We start from the raw sequence: 14,996 nt of genomic DNA on the forward strand, positions 1-14,996 counted from the left end.
AAAATATGAATAATCATCGCAATTCTCAATTTCACAAATCAATATATCATCACAATTTTATAAATCAATATATCATCAAAATGAAAAAAAACATTTCATTCTCACTCTCATTTTACTTATCAATATTTCACAAATCAATATATCACAATTTACAGTATTTAATTTTCATATACTTGAACCAAATTATAACCTAAATATAGTTAATTTTTTACTGTTAATTAACTTAATTTTACAGTAAAATAGTTACAGTAATTAAGATAACAAATTAAAAGTATGCAACTATTCCGTTCCAATTTTATATTTTTTATATATATGTTTATGTATAATACAATTTGTTTATGTAATTACTATAAGTATTTACAATCTGTTTATGTATAATATATGTATATATGTGTATATATATAGTTTATATTTTTTATATATATGTTTATGTATAATACAATTTGTTTATGTAATTACTATAAGTATTTACAATCTGTTTATGTATAATATATGTATATATGTGTGTATATATATATACATATACTTATATTGAATGACATGAATACTTTGGGCTACTTAGTCTAGTGGTTAAATTTAAGAGTTTGGAGAGGAGGTTAGTGGTTCAAATCCTAGCCACAACATATATATTTAGAGGTCTTTGATTGATTGGGCTCTTGGGGTCTTTGAATTCTACAATTTTTTTTAATTTTATTTGTTTCTATAAGTTCTGCAATTATTTTATATCATTTTAATTTTTATAAATTTTTATATTTGTAAATTACATAATTACAATTGATTAATAATATAATTTTTTAATCAAAATTGTGTTTATTTTTTGCTTTGTATTCTTAAAATTTTAAAAAAATTAAAAAATTTTAAATAACAAAGAAAACAAGGCTGGCCAGGAGCCCGACCCCCTCAGGCCCGAGCCCAGGCCCAAGCCCAGGCCTGGACCTGGCCCAGGCCAATCGAGCCCGGGTCCGGGCTTCGGTTTTGCCCGGGCCAGGCCCGGTTTTTCGGGCCGGCCCGGATGGACAGCCCTAGGCGGGGGCACACGAAGTTCTTTATTTTGGGGCCTTGACATAATTTTTCCTTATTTCAGAAATATTTTGAATTATAATAATTTAAAATATAGAAAATTTATGAGCATGATGTTAATTAGGTAACTAAATTAAAGCAAGATTTGGTGATTTAAATTGGTAACTTGTATTTGATAAGATTATTTTGATAATTTGAAATTCAAAAAGAAATGGTATTATTTAAAAATATTTTGAAATTAAAATAATTTAAATTCAGGAACTCTTGATTTACAGGAACAATCTTTAATTTAATAAACTTTCACGAATTTATAAAATTAAAAAAATATAAAATTCAAAACTAATATCAAAAAATATAGTTAATAATTACTTTTTTTAACCAATATATTTTATTCTAACATATTTAATAAATCAAGTCTAAAATTGAATCAAAATATGCATCAAATTTTGATTAAAAATAACTACTAGATATATAAAAACATTAAACATATTAAAATATAAATAAATTATCATAATAAAGTTATATTAAATACCAATTTTTTTCTCTAACCAACAAAAGAGCCATGGGTTAAAGATTAAAAATCACAGTTTTTTTCCTGAAGTAATGTTTATAGGAGATTAATTACAAACACAACAATTAAATATAAAAATATTAAACATATTAAATTAAAAATAATTATGTAAATATTGTGGGATAAATACCTGAATAATCTTTCTCCAAGTAAGAGTGCCCTAGATCGTAGATAAGATATTAGAGAGTTATTTCTCAAAATAAAAACTCAAGACCCTAAAAATTAATATTTTTGGTAATAATTTAAATAGTAATTATTAGATATAAAAATAATAATTAAATATATGATACATGCATATCTTATTCCTCGCTTCGGGAGCTTAGAGATCCTCATAGGAGCTTGAGGATAGACGATTCTCATGGTATCTTGAGAATAGAGACATTAACGAAGCCATTGGTGGCGGCGAAAGAAGCCAAAAGCAAGAAGACAACAAAATCAGATAACTGACGCTCAGGCTCTGGCCGATCGATCGGACCAAGCTGGTCGGTCGACCGGATTTGTGCACACTACAGGGTGAGAATAGATTGCTCTGGTCGGTCGACCGCGACACACTGGTCGGTCGAATGGATGTGGTTCCGACTGCAGTATTTGAAACCAACACACACCGCGACATGTGTCGGTCGACCGGATCAAGTTTCCTGAGTTGCCCGAAACTCTCTTTGACGTGTTTTCCTGATTTGTTTAGACTTGTTTATTTACAAGATTGTCATCCACGTTATTAGGGATATAAATAGGATTTTTTTAGGGTTTCTAAGCAATCGGATTGTATTCAAAAAGAATAGAGAGATTGTTCTTTATTCTAGTGAGATTATGAGAGAGAGAGAGAGATTTGTAATCTTTTATTACTCATAATCTAGATAATGTATTTTTCTTCGCCAACTGAATTGTTCTTGTGTTTTCTATTGTTTTCTTCTCAACCCACCTTTGATAATTTTGCGATCAAAGGTGCTCGCATGACAACTCGTACCAAGTTAGTATCAGAGCAATCAGATCATGTGAAGGAGGAATCCTATATATGGCCCTTACTCGATCATAGTACAAGAAGCTAGGCGAGGTTCTTATTTCCTTGGAAGAAATCCAAAAATTAAGGAAGAATAAGATGACAGAAAGTGACAATTCAACAAGGCTTGATGGGTTAGAGAAACAGATCGAAACAATCGGGTCGACTCTCACACAACTCGTCGATCTCATCCCTGGAGGGAACAAGAATCTTCTTCGAAATCCAAGAAAAAACCTGTAGAGTCTGATGGAGAGAGTGAAGATTCAGATTCCGACGAGGAGGTCGAGACCGTCAAGACAGCTCCACATCAAGGGGGTAAAGGTACTTACCAGAATCTGAAGATAGATTTCAGAGTGGAGATTCATTTTTATGATGGGAGTGTCAATGTCGAGATACTTGATGATTGGATCGAGCGGATGGTGACTTATTTTACTCCTTATGGCTATTCATCAAAAGAGAATATTGTTTTTACGATGTTGAAGCTTACAGGGCACGCGTTAACGTGGTGGAAATCCTACTACAAGCAGGAGAAGAAGGCGGTGTCGTGGAACAAGTTCAAGGAGCTATTGAGGAAGCAATTCTATCCGATGGGATTCCTTGAGGAGCGTTGGTACAAGTGGTATGACTTGTACCAAAGATTCAATCAGACCGTTTAAGAATACACTACGGAGTTTCAGTAACTAACGATGGTCCTCAACATCGCAATGGAGAAATACTTCATCTTCATGAAGTATATGACGGGTCTGAATGAATACATCCGGAAGGAGGTGAAGCTATTCACGGTCGAGTCCATTGCAGAAGTGAGTGTGAAGGCTATTGCCATTGAGGGCAAGCAGAAGAAGGAATGAGACGAAGGGAGATTCCAAGCAAGTTGGAGGCAAGTCTAGTGGCTCTCAACCTAAGAAAGAGAAGAAGAAGAAGGGTGATTCAGGAAAGGTATGATTGACTTACAATCACTACAAGCAGACATGACACGTAGCTGATCGGTGCTAGAAGAAGTATCCTCATCTGAAGCCGAAGGGGTCAAAGAAGAAGGAGGAGAAAAATGCATATGTAATAGCACAGGGTCCGAAGGAAGTTCCCCGGATGACAAAACCCAACATCAATCTTAACCTTATGGCAGGGAAGCAGGCTACGAATGAAGAAGAAGACCACAGGGAGCAGCTCTTTGTTCTTAAGTTGCAGGTGAAAACCAGCTTGGTTGATGCCATCGTTGATCCAGGGAGCTAGAAGAATTTGATATCCGATGCCTTGGTTCAAAAGCTAGGATTAAAGACGGTAAAATATCCGAAGCCTTATCCTTTAGGGTGGATTCAGAATGAGGTAGGATTGAGTGTGATCAACTAATGCACTTTCAGATTTGCACTCCACGAGTCGTATATTGACGAGGTCACGTGCGACATCATTCTATTGAATGTTTACCAGGTTATACTGGGCAATCCCTATTTGTGGGATAGGTACGCAGTCTACGATAGGCGGGCCAAGAAGTATACGTTCACCAAGGATGGCGAGCAGTTCATATTTCGTTCGGCATCTCTTCCACAAGAGACTAGCTTGGTGACGGTGACTCAAGCAAAGAGGCTAGTTAATGCGAGTAAGAAGTTTGTATTGTTATTCATTAGGCCTTATGAGGAACAGTTGAGTAGAATATGCTTGACCACCTTGAGCAAGCTTCAGGAGGGAGATCTCGATAGGTTGAAGGCTAAGTATGCAGACTTATTTTCAAAGATCACGAGACTATCACCACGACGGGGTGTGGAGCATAAGATTATACTGACATCCGAGAGTTCTTTGCCGAATATAGGTCTATACCGCACATCTATACAGGAGTCCGAGAAGATAAAGAAGCAGGTTCAAGAGCTTCTGGAGACAGGAATGATAGTGTTGAGTTGTTCACCTTGTGGGTCGCCAGTGTTGTTGGTGCCCAAGAAGGATGGAGGCTGGCGTATGTGCGTGGATTACCAGGCACTCAACAAGATAACGATCAAGAATCGTTATCCACTACCACAGATCGATGATCTTACGGACCAGTTGGAGGGAGCAAGATTTTTCACGAAGTTGGATCTAAAGTCTGGTTACCATCAGGTGAGGATTCGGGAGGATAACACTTAGAAGATCGCGTTCAAGACCAAGCAGGGCCTATTCGAGTGGTTGGTGGTCCCGTTTGGATTATGTAACACTCCGACAACCTTTATGAGACTCATGAATGATTTGTTATGATCTTTTATAGAGGATTTTGTGATAGTTTACCTCGATGATATCTTGGTGTACAGCAGGACCTGGGAGGGGCATCTTGTTCATGTCGAGAAGGTGTTTGAAGTGCTGGAGAACGGACAGCTGAAGCTCAATGGGAAGAAGTGTGAATTTGGGAAGGACGAGATGGTGTATCTCGGCTTCATCATAGGGAAGGGCCAGCGGAGAATAGATCCAGGCAAGGTGGCGGTAATCACGAAGTGGCCGACTCCTAAGACAGTGACGGAGGTGAGAAGCTTCATGGGGGATTGCCAGTATTTGCGCAAGTTCATTCGATATTTTTCAACTTATGCGACACCCAATAGTCACTGATTATACATGACTACTAGTGTTGTGCATTTCAATTTGCAATCTTCCTTCATGTGATAAAGATAAAACGCTTTATAGGGACATATACCTAAGCAGCAAGTGGCTAAACTATAAAATCCAACCCAAAATGATTTACATGCATTAATCATCTAATCAGGCCTACTTGTCAATTCCACCATCAATTTTATATTATTTTAGAGCTTCATGCTTATGCTGTGTGTGCATGTTTACTGTTTTTTGGAAAGTAGTGCCCGATTCTAGCACATCAACAAAGTACTATGGAAATTTAGCTTGGTTTGGTAGAGGGCTTAAGGAGAGAATGTAAATCAAGGAGAGGTACATAGAAGTAGAGTAATGGATATCCCTACAAGCCTTCATATTTAGCTTGGTTTATTTTGTCTCTTTTCTAGTGCCCTCCCAATTTGGAGGATTATTTCCTCTCTTACTTTTTAAGTTCACATTATGTTATCTTTTCCCTTAGCCTATTGGCCCTTGTTCTATCTTCTCCTCAAAAAACTCAAACCCAAACATAAATTCATCTTTTATCTTTACTCTGTTAGAAATCTAGATCGTGTTGCGGATGAAAAGTAAACAGTAACATCGAAAAATAAGCACAAGCACAAGACACAATTTTAATATGGTTCATCAAATTGGTTAAGTCCACGTTGCACAAATCTCTAGTTCTTTTTTATAATCAAAGAGTACAATAGAGCCAAGAATAAAACAGCGACGACTAAAATGATAATATCCAAAACGATGCCTTTACAAGATTGAGGGAGAAATACAATGACTTTTTCTATCGTGGACGCAACTGAACACTAGACTTTTTCACAACTCCTGCACCGAATGCAAAGCTGCACAGTCGTTCTCTAACTCTTGCTCTCTTTGTCTTCAATTTCTTGCACTATATTGTTCTCATAGCAAGCTTCATCATTTATAGCTTTCTCCTTCTTGGCCTCTAAGAAACATGAATGAATCTCGATCGTATGCTTAATTGACTTGTCCAACAAGTAAATCTCTTGACTTACTCATTGCCATAATTATTTTATTTTAAAGAGCAAGTAGAATTTTCAATCAATCTCTCAATATATGTTGTCATATTTAGGCTAACTAATAAGATATGTATTCAATCACCAACTTACTCTACCTTACCTCCCCTCCCTTCTTACTAGACCACGTCTTAGACAACTTTCTGATAATGTTTTAAAGTAATTAAAACTCATCGGTGGGTTATAATAGAATAATATATCCAATTCTAGCTTGCTGCAATGAAAAGCACACGACTAGTAATCTCGGGTAATTAACAACCATCATTAATTACACGGAACCAATAATTCTCTACTCTTTAAAAACCATATTTTGTAAAATGGACCACTTTTCAGTTAGTCGTGTTGACATGGATAAAAAGTAGTTGATTTTGCTAATTATTTTTTTAGGACGTTTTTGCTAATTGAATTTCAAAAGTGGTTTATTTTAAGAATTGCTCCTTATTTGTTATTGCACTACTAGAATATGTAATACCAGTTACAAAATTAATCAAATTAAACATTTCCATAAAAAAAATACACGACTAGAAATACATATCTAAATAACAATTTGTTTCAATGCTTATTGATTATAAGCATAAAAAAGAGTGCCAAGAGAATGACAGCATTCCATTAGACAAATTACAAAACAGATGATCATTTTTATTGGCTTGAACATTAAGGTAAAGCAACATGAAGATTAGGATTGCAAAACAAATTTCAAACTTGAAGGAAGCTTAGATTCTCCCACCTTCCCCACCACGACACCGCCAAACCAAAACAAAATCAAATAACAAAAAACCTCCTTAACTTGAGGAGTTACAAAAAAATAAAAAAATAAAAATCTCCTTTTGACTTTGAGATCTTATGAGAAAAAACCCTCCTAAAAGTGTGAACGACCATTTACACTGATAAAGTATCTCCATGAATAATTTTACCATACGTGTGAAAATAGCGATTAAAACGCAAGGAGGGCTTTTTGCTGACGTGATTAATATGTGAGTATAGTCCCACATCGAATAAGATACGAAAGAGTGATGAATTTAAATATGAGTTTAGGTCAATATCTAATAGCTATACCTTTTAGGTTAAAATTGATTTCTACCTTCTGTTTAAGGCTCATCAACTCTAGATTGGGCCCGATTTCTCCCCCAACAATGGTATTAGAGCTAGGCATGTCCATCCGGACCGTCCCGACCCGGCCCGACCCAGAAAACCAGTTCCGGGCCGGCCCGGGTTTTTTGTTTTTTTTTTATTTTTTTAAATTTTTAAAAGTCTCTTTAAATTTTAAAATATACATAAAAAATTACAAAAAAAATATAAAAAATAAAAAAAAATCATATTATTAATAACTTGAAATGACATAAATTACAAATACAAAAAATTATAAAAATAAAAGATGATATAATAACTTGAAATGACATAAATTACAAATACAAAAAATTATAAAAATAAAAGATGATAAAAATAACTTCTTTATTAATAAAAATAAAAGATGATAAAAATAACTTCTTTATTAATAATCAGTAAATCTTTTACAAGTATAAATTTACTTCGAAATTCGTCACATCATAATAGATGAGTACATCCCAACTAGGTTGGCACCTACTCACCTATATCACTATTATTTGCAACTGTTTCCAAAATAATTCATTACAAATTTAAAGCTAAGAAATAAAAATTACAAATTGATGAATATTGTTTAATCTTTATATCTATCTGCTAGTCCTAACTCTTCAAATTTATCTTCAATTCCAGCCATCCGATCGATGCCTTGCGTTTGCTTCTCGTACCTCCACCAATCTTGTAAGCACATCACTGCTTGTACAGTATATTGATCTAAACATGTCCTGTGGTCGTTGATCAAACGTCCTGCTATGCTGAAGGCGGATTCCGAAACTACCGTCGAAACCTGCACTGTTAGTAAGTCACGAACCATGGTGAAAAGTATAGGATATGAAACTGATCTATATACTCTCCACCATTACAAAATATCTAAAGCATTTCCTTGACATTTAACTAAAGAAGCAGATAAATATTCATTTATTTCAGAAACCTCCAACGATGATCCAAGTCCAAACCCACCAGTTAGCTCAGCTACCATTGCATGTCTATCAAAACTTACATTTTTACCTCGGCTTGAGCTCGAAGGCGCCGAAGCTACAGACTGTTGTGCAGCTACACCATGTCTAGCTGTGTACTCATCATATAAGGTTTGAAAATAATTTCTAATAGCTAATGATGAGAAGTAGCAATAATGCTAGATCCATCATCTAAGTCTATAACATGCATGTCCACCATACAACGATTGTAACAAACTTCAAAGGCCAATATCCTTCAAACATGGATCAATAAGAACCCACAAACCAAAAATATGAGAAATAAGCCTAAAATACTTATTAAATTTGCTCTCCATTTGAAAATTTATACTTCCAAAAGTATCATTCATACGATATTTGTTAAATTTTTTTTTTGAATATTTAAAATTTATAAAGCAGCTAAAGTAATAGTTGGATAATAACAACCAGATAATAACTTTTGAATATTTAAAATTTATAAAGCAGCTAAAGTAATAGTTGGATAATAACAACCAGATAATAACATAGTAGCATCATAAAAAACTTGTTAACAACCAGATAATAACATAGTAGCATCATAAAAAACTTGTAACATCTTATTTAAATTACATATAATTATCCATTCATCTTTAGTTATTCCATAAGAGCTACAAGAGCTAGAACTAGAAGCAAAATAATTTATAAAATCATTTATAATTTCTTTATATTCTATAGCTATACTTAACATTGCATAGGTGGAATTCCACCTATGGTCAACATCTTTTGGAATTAGTCTAGCCTTAATATTTTTTCTTTTACACATTTGTTTTCATCTTTTAAGTCTTTGTTCAGAAGCAGTATGCATATAAGCAACTGTTCTAACCTTTTCTATCATGGATTTAATTTCAGTAAATGCACTTTGAACAATTAAATTTAAAATATGGCATATACATCTAATATGAAAAAGTTCACCATGACAGGGTAATGACAGAGTTATTTTGAGAAAATCTACAGCTACTTTATTATTACTTGTATTATCTAGTGAAAGAGAAAATATTTTTTGATCAATTTCTAGTTTCATAAGTTCTTCAACTATTAAATTGGCTACATTAATACCAGTATGTAACTCTTCAATACAATAAAAGAAACAACACTTTTAAACATTTACCAATTTTCATCAATCTAGTATGTTGTGATATATAAATAATATGTTTGTGCTCTGGATGTCCAAATATCAGAAGTTAAAGAAAATTTACAGTTTAAAATTTTAAAATAAAAATTATTTTTCCTTATTCTGTTTGATAATATTTTAAAATGTCACGTTGACAGGTTTGACGAGAATTTTTTTTTAAATCGGGATAAAAACCATCTCTAAACAAATCTTCAAATTCATCATATTCTACTAATTTAAAAGAAATGTTTTTAAGAATGATAAACCTGATGACGTATTTCCTGGCTCGGGCAGCGTCATAATTCCAAGTACCGAGACTACCAGAGGAGGAGGATTGGGAAATCATAGATTGTCAGGTATCACCTTGAGGAGTCTGGCCTTTGTTGTGTTTTTCTATATAGCGTTTGAGGTGGTTGGTTCCGCTCTTATGATGAGCTTGGAAAGTCTGGCCGCACAACGTACATTTAGCCTTCTAGGTGAGGATCCTACCGTGTTCATCCTTGGTGACGTCTATCTTCTTAAAAAAATTCACACATCGGATCTCGGTCTTTTAGGAGCTCTTGGTGCATATTCGTCGTCACCGGATTCGGGATTACCACTGGTAGAATCGGTAGGAGGAGTAGCTGTTGTTGTAGGAGGACTCATTTCAATATCGGTAGGAGATAGATTTTGCTCTTCATAATCAGATCCAGAAGCCATTTGATAAAAGGATTAGAAAGTATAAGAGATTATAAGAGAGTATAAGATTGTATAAGAGAGTATTAGAGAGAAGTAGATGAAATTTGGTGTGAGGAGAAGTGTTGGACCCTAGAGGGGGGTGATTAAGGTCTTATGCTAATCTAATCCGATTTTATGCCAATTAAAACTTATTAACAAGTTATCCTAGCAAGTATGAAATACAACAATATATATGAGCTAAGATAAGAAATATGAATAACAAGATATATCCTAACAAAGAGATATAGATAATGTATGTGCAAGGATATATAAACAACACAAGGGTAAATAATCTAAACTAGATAGTGGACAAACTAAATAGTGAGACAATGACGAAATGAGCAATGAGCACAAATAAGAATAAACGCCAAGGCACACACAAAACACAATCAAATGATCACGGAGTTCGAACCTTCCGTCCTACGTCTCCGCTCCCCACTCCCGGGGAGAAATCCACTATCACAATCCGGTTTGGAAGCCGGAACTTCTACACACTCGGTTTTCTAGCTAACCGAAAACTCTATAACTCACACTCTTGCAAAATCACTCTACACCCTCACAAGTGTTGGACCTAGCCGTGTCTCCCTCAAGTGCTCGGTTACAACCTCTCCCTAGGTTCGTCAACCTACGCCACTCCTCTTAGGACGATCCCCGACTCTCACCACACACTCCTCTCGGTGTACAAGTGTATTACAAAGTGATCTCACGATTAAGCACAATACAAAGAATAATTGTTCTCTAATATGGATGAGAACACAATAAAAAGTGATCTCACGATTAAGCACAATACAAAGAATAATTGTTCTCTAATATGGATGAGAACACAATAAAAACTCACACTCAATTATTACAACTTTCACCAACCCAAATATACTATGTATGAAAATACAATAAGCTCAAGTGGGTGTGTGTGTAAACAATGAGTAAAATCAAATCTAACTCAAATAGCAAATTAGCAATAATAAGAATATAAAAATCAATAATAATATTGCTAGAGAAAAGAGTTAGAAAACTTCTCTATAAACACAAAGAGAGGATGAGAAGATATTAAAGATGAACTCCTCAACAGATGATGCAAACTCCTCTTTGTAACAGCAAACCCCAAAAAACAAACTAAACAAACTTAAACTCTTTTAAAACATGTTTAAAACATCACATTGGTTACTGAGATAGAAGAGGGTTTGGGGGTTTATATAGGAAGAGGAAGCAACAGCAAAAACCCCAAAGGAAAAGACCAAACAGCCCAAGAATCAGAAATCTGATTCTGTACCAAAAGAGCCGTTGGGATAAACGGCGGTCGATCGCGACGGTCGACCGCGAGCAACAAAAACAACAGGAAAAGCTCCAGAGACTTCGGCGGTCGATCGTGGCGGTCGACCGTGGGAAATCTCGAGCTCACGGTCGACCGCGGCGGTCGACCGTGAAAGTCTTTGCTACCCACTGACGAAAAAACTCAGGCGCGGTCGACCGTGACGGTCGACCGTGAACTGATATATGAAATTCTAGGTTTTGAAAACAGTTTGCTAATTTTAAAATACTGTTTAAAAATATCAAATAAATTCCAAAAAATGTAAAACTTTGGAAAATGATTATAGACATGATAATAAACATGCTACAACGACTGGTTTCTAAAAAGGACTTCCCAAATAAAAAATATCATTATTTTACAAAATAGGCCAAAACATGAAAATGTAAACATGTGAATTTTGACATTTTGGCTAAACCATGTTTGAAACTTTGCACAATGATTATGTAGACTTAATAAGATATGTATATGATTATTGTTAAGTCCAAAAACTAAGAATATAATATTTTTATAAATACAATAGAAAATGAAACATATGAGTATGTATATAAAAATATATTTGTTTCATATCTAAGTAGTTAAACCAAATCACAATAATAAATATGAAATATGTAATTTCATATTTGTAAACATGAAAACCCAAAACCATGCATGTATATATATAACTATATATATATACATAGAAACCAAATACGTGTGTGTATATGATATTGAGCGTAGAGTATCTAACACACATAATATAAAACCTAAACTAGATTACCCAAGCCGATCTTGATCTTCAATAAGCTTGACTTGGTACACTATACGGATGAAGCTGAACTTGAATCTTTAACTATGAATTGCATAGGCTTCACTCCACAATTCCGCCAACCTCCATTGGATATGATCGTTGAAGCTCTATTCCATCCATCCTCCAACTCGTTGTTTGCCTAGAATAAATACGAAAACACAAATACTAGACAAACAACATTAGAAATAAATTATTTGTTAAACATCATCAAAACAAGAAGGCCAACAAGAAGAAGTGAAAACCCCCCTCTATTTATAGAGGCAGCATCCTAGGCAAATGACCAAAAAACCCTCACCAAATAGCTGTTTTTGACCGTATTAAGGGGCAAAATGGTCAAAATGCAAAAAATGATAGTTTTCTCCGGGCCTGGCCGGGTTGGCCCAGCCTGGCCCAGATTTTTGCTCCCAACGGTCACCAAGGGTGACCGTTGCGGGCGGGCCGGGTTTCGGGTCCGAGCCACCCGGCCCGGTTTCGTTGCCTGGCCGAAACTGTTTTGGGCTGGGCCGGGTCCAGACCGGGCGCCAGCGAAGGGACCCGGGCCCGGGCCCAGGCCAGCGGGCTTTTTGGACAGGGCTAATTAGAGCTAAGGTCATGGTTCAAGCAATTAAAAAAATAGATGATCTTCGATGTAAAGCCCGAATGTGTAGGGGGAATCCACGAACTTCCGTAGGAGTGATATAGTCTAATTGTCACCATGAGTGAAGTGGTGAAAGTTCCTACGGATGTTTGATAGCAATGTGCTAAATGCATGGTCTGATTAGCCCACGAGTGAAGTCGTACAAAAGTTTATGAATTGATTAGCTCATAAGTAAAGTGGTGCAAAAATTAGTGAATCTCGTGGAAGATTGGATTGTAGTTGAATTAAACTATACTCACAAATGAAGGGAGAGTTGTTGACGTGATTAATATGTGAGTATACTCCACATCGGATAAGATACGAAATAGTGATGAGTTTAGGAGTTTGGGTCATTATCTAATATCTATAGCTTTTGGGATAAAATTGATTCCTAACTTCTGTTTAAGATCTATCGACTCTCGATTGGACCCGATTTCTCCCCCAACACTTTCTAATAAAATGTTAAAGTTATATGACATTTTTTGATGACCCCTAATTATAAGGAGGTTTTTGATATCTTAAAAGTTGTTAGGGGTTATCTTAGAATTCCACAGAGTTAAGGTACAATATTGTGTAAATTCTCAATATTAAGGTACAATATCATGGGGCCCCTTAGGGAAGCTTTGACCGACATCGACTTACAAAAACCAAAATATTAAGTGTTCAGATAACCCCTCTCGGGGAAGCTTTCATCGACATCGACTTATTTATAACCAAAATATTAAGGTACAATATCATGGGCCCCCTTTGGGAAGCTTTGTCCGACATTGACTTATAAAAACGAAACATTAAGGTAAATTTTAAGGAGAAAAACAAAAGGAATCTTCTAGTTATTTTATGAGCAAAATCGATCTCTTTGTGTTTTAATTAGCCAAATCGTCAGCATTTTTCCTTGTCATTATGGCTTGCTAAAAAGAAGCTGATTTTGTAAAATAAAGTGTTTGAAATACATGGGACTACTAGTCTCGTATATTTAGTAAGTATAAATTACTGGCTAGGTAAATCTTTATGTGTAAACGGGACTGCATAAAAGAAGTTAATTCTTAATTAACGATCTCTAAATACACAGTAGTATTAGTCATCTGTATTTTGAAGATTATATTTTGTTAAATCGACCTCTTTTTAGCTATGTCACCAATCATGATGATGCGGCAAAAAAAAATCGATTTTGCTAATTAAATCGCAAAAAAATTAATTTTGCTCAAAGAATTGCAAAAAAGATTTTTAAATAAAAAATTTAAAAACTTTACAAGAAGACCCTTTAAGTTTCGGAGTTTTGCGGTAATCCTCATAAACTCTAGAAATGTAAGTCTTGTAAGATAACCTCTCTAAGTAATACCATTATGTGCTCGCGAAAACCGTGTGCCCAAATGATCAGAGTGCTCCTGATGGGGGGAAAACGTCTTCCATGTTCTTTTCAGTAAATTTAATTGTGATTTTCACAAAAAGCCCTTCACTGGGTCCGAGTGTAGTCCAATCTTGACTAAAATGCCCCAAAATTATTTAATCTAATTTAATTTAGCGATTAGATTGTTAACTTGAAAGAGCATTTTGGTATCTTTACTAGTTCATCTAACATCGCTAAGGATGGTTAGTTGAAAAAATAGATGACGTTTGTGGTTTTTTTAAACAATCAACCTCAAAAAGGGTTTAACTGAGGTTTTTATAGTTGGAGGGGTTATCTCTGCCTGGAGTTTACTGATGAAGGTGAAAGGAAAGAAAAGAAGGGGAAACAAAACAAAGGAAAGGAATGGAAGACGAAGGAAAATATAATAATCATGTTTGAGAGTTTAGTAAAGAAAATTGAAGGAAATTATTCTTTAACCGTTGGATCTCTATCATGATGGTCCAAAATTTTCACTTATTCTACACTCCAATTTGCTGGGGAACTAAATTATATAGAATGGAGGCTAAGGAACTAAATTATTTAAATTACATTTATTCGTTGCCTTGCATCTGCCATAAGAGCATCTCCAACAGCTTCTTCATTTCCCACTTTTGGAGAATATAGTTAGGTTTTTGGTCCAACAGATTCCCCATCTCATTCCCCAAAATAGGGATGGAGGAGAAAAAATGGGGAAGCTTCCCCAAATCTGCAGCATTCTTCAAATTTTTGGAGGAAAAAATGGATTTCTTCAAAATGAGGAAGCTGTTGGAGTTG

Source organism: Asparagus officinalis, chromosome 5 (genome assembly GCF_001876935.1).
Source record: "Asparagus officinalis chromosome 5, Aspof.V1, whole genome shotgun sequence".
Taxonomy (NCBI): Eukaryota; Viridiplantae; Streptophyta; class Magnoliopsida; order Asparagales; family Asparagaceae; genus Asparagus; species Asparagus officinalis.